The sequence below is a fragment of the Nerophis lumbriciformis genome, linkage group LG12 (assembly GCF_033978685.3).
Source record: "Nerophis lumbriciformis linkage group LG12, RoL_Nlum_v2.1, whole genome shotgun sequence".
Lineage (NCBI taxonomy): Eukaryota > Metazoa > Chordata > Actinopteri > Syngnathiformes > Syngnathidae > Nerophis > Nerophis lumbriciformis.
The window spans coordinates 48,198,146-48,200,645 of record NC_084559.2 but is presented as its reverse complement, the minus strand read 5'-3'; the positions used below and the strand labels follow the sequence as shown (position 1 = coordinate 48,200,645).

Genomic DNA, 2,500 nt, shown 5'->3' with positions numbered 1-2,500 from the left:
GCATGACCTTTGACCCCGGAGGAGCGTCCTCCTGACGCCTGCTGCGCATCCGGAGCGCAGAGGGACGGGGGCGTGTCTGCGGCCGATAATACTGCAACCCGCGCCAGCTGGCAGCACGGCGAACCTGTGACCGTCACTCCTGCCACCCCGATGCCAAAAAGCCCGAAAAGGCAGCGTGAGGAAGTGCCTGAAAAAATAGAGCCACCCACAGCATAAAGCCGGAAAAGGAAGACAGCTCGGGGACAGGATGCAGCGGACCCGCAAACCGGGCCAACTGTCAGCGTGGCAAACCTGCGGTGTAGGAGACCCGTGGACCGCCTGACCCCCTTCGTGCTGCTTCCGGTGTGCCGGGTGCGGAGGATGACACCCGGAGAATCGGCGCAACTCGCCATCCTGTAACAACCGTGTTATAACGTCAACAGACAGAACACGACCACACCAAACTACTTCGCTGGCATCCAACAACATCCAGCCCTCCAGAGAGGTCATCTGGGGGGTCAGGTGCAGGACACTGTATTCATCGAGTGTCTCTAGCGGGATTGTTGTTGTGTACCTGTTGTCTCTGATCGGGGTCCCCCCGGGGACCTTACGTGAGGTTGGGGCGCCATCCTGGCGGGCCATTGATGGACAGTGCCACTTCCCCTTCCCCTAATCCTAACCCTAACCCTCACCCTAACCCTAACCCTAAACCTAACCCTAATCCTAACCCTCCACCTAAACCTAACCAGCCCGTGCCTCGGGCCTGCCTTATGGTTGGTGCCCTGCCCGGGGACATACAGGTGCAAAACAAATATATTAAAAATGTATATTTGTGTGGACTATATTGGGTGAGCCTGAGAACCGATTTTATAGAGTTCTCTAATTGCCATATTATGTCTTTTTGTATTCCATAATGGAAACTGCATAATTAATGGTGTGTTTATAATATATAATTTATTTATTTTTCATTTTGCACATATACATAGTTCTTATCATGCTGTGTATATATTTAATTTGATTTTATGTCGGTCACGGGGTGAAGAAAGAAATACATCACTGTCTCTTTAAGTGTTTGACCTGCATTGGACTGATGACGTCACCCTGCTTAGACTGCCGTGCTTCAGTAGCTGCCTAGCGCCCTCCGGTGGTGCATCGCCGGGGGCGCGATGGAGCTGCTCACGTATGTTTGTACCAACCATAGGCCTGATGAAGACTAAATAAAGTCGAAACGTTGCCTGTTCCATTGATGGTAATTATTCTCTTTTTATTTATTTATTTTTACATTTTTGAGCACTACACGTGGCCTGTGGAGGCTTTAGGCCTACTTAGCCCCACGGCTAGTTAGCGGTAGCATGCTACAATGGGCTCACTAAAATTAATATTTTTACTTTTTAACACCTCTTGCTGCTTTATAAATGTTTTTTGGCCGTGAAATCAACGTGCCTGGAGGCGAAAGACCCGTGGGTGAGTCGTCGAGGCGATTTTTAGGAGGGTTGCCATGGCAACCCCCAAAATGGAGGCCTCCTACAGGCCTTGGAAGACCCTTAAGGTCACCAGGCTTGTCCAGCAGCAATGTTGCAATCCAATAAGCAACATTAATATCACAGAGGTTTTGCTCCCCATTTTTGCCACAATATTAAGAATGCCAGCGACGATTATGACAACAATTTTTTAATGAACAATGAGGTCAACAACCCTGCTAGGGAATTGGAAGCGTCCCAGCAGGCCTTCAGCTCGCAGTGAAAAAGAGGTCAATCATCCTGCTGGAGCAGTAAAAAAGATGGGGTACTCCTGCTGGAGCTGCATGACCTTTGACCCCGGAGGAGCGTCCTCCTGACGCCTGCTGCGCATCCGGAGCGCAGAGGGACGGGGGCGTGTCTGCGGCCGATAATACTGCAACCCGCGCCAGCTGGCAGCACGGCGAACCTGTGACCGTCACTCCTGCCACCCCGATGCCAAAAAGCCCGAAAAGGCAGCGTGAGGAAGTGCCTGAAAAAATAGAGCCACCCACAGCATAAAGCCGGAAAAGGAAGACAGCTCGGGGACAGGATGCAGCGGACCCGCAAACCGGGCCAACTGTCAGCGTGGCAAACCTGCGGTGTAGGAGACCCGTGGACCGCCTGACCCCCTTCGTGCTGCTTCCGGTGTGCCGGGTGCGGAGGATGACACCCGGAGAATCGGCGCAACTCGCCATCCTGTAACAACCGTGTTATAACGTCAACAGACAGAACACGACCACACCAAACTACTTCGCTGGCATCCAACAACATCCAGCCCTCCAGAGAGGTCATCTGGGGGGTCAGGTGCAGGACACTGTATTCATCGAGTGTCTCTAGCGGGATTGTTGTTGTGTACCTGTTGTCTCTGATCGGGGTCCCCCCGGGGACCTTACGTGAGGTTGGGGCGCCATCCTGGCGGGCCATTGATGGACAGTGCCACTTCCCCTTCCCCTAATCCTAACCCTAACCCTCACCCTAACCCTAACCCTAAACCTAACCCTAATCCTAACCCTCCACCTAAA

The 2,500-nt window shown here is 52.6% G+C and overlaps 2 long non-coding RNA genes across 2 annotated transcripts in view; both read right to left on the bottom strand.

The window, feature by feature from the left end:
* The window catches only part of LOC140679272 (uncharacterized), a 1,208-nt gene extending 147 nt beyond the window's left edge, over positions 1-1,061 (bottom strand). Inside the window, exons 1-2 of the long non-coding RNA XR_012050755.1 lie at positions 292-1,061; positions 1-187 (exon numbers count right to left, since the gene is read on the bottom strand). The exon at positions 1-187 is cut by the window's left edge and continues 147 nt beyond it. This is a non-coding gene — a long non-coding RNA (uncharacterized lncRNA). The remainder of the gene's footprint in view (positions 188-291) is intronic.
* A 573-nt stretch (positions 1,062-1,634) lies between these two features.
* LOC140679273 (uncharacterized) lies at positions 1,635-2,465 on the bottom strand. Its single transcript, XR_012050756.1, has 2 exons — positions 2,073-2,465; positions 1,635-1,968 (listed from the first exon to the last, which is right to left on the bottom strand). It is a non-coding gene; the product is annotated as an uncharacterized lncRNA (long non-coding RNA).
* Positions 2,466-2,500: the final 35 nt, after the last annotated feature.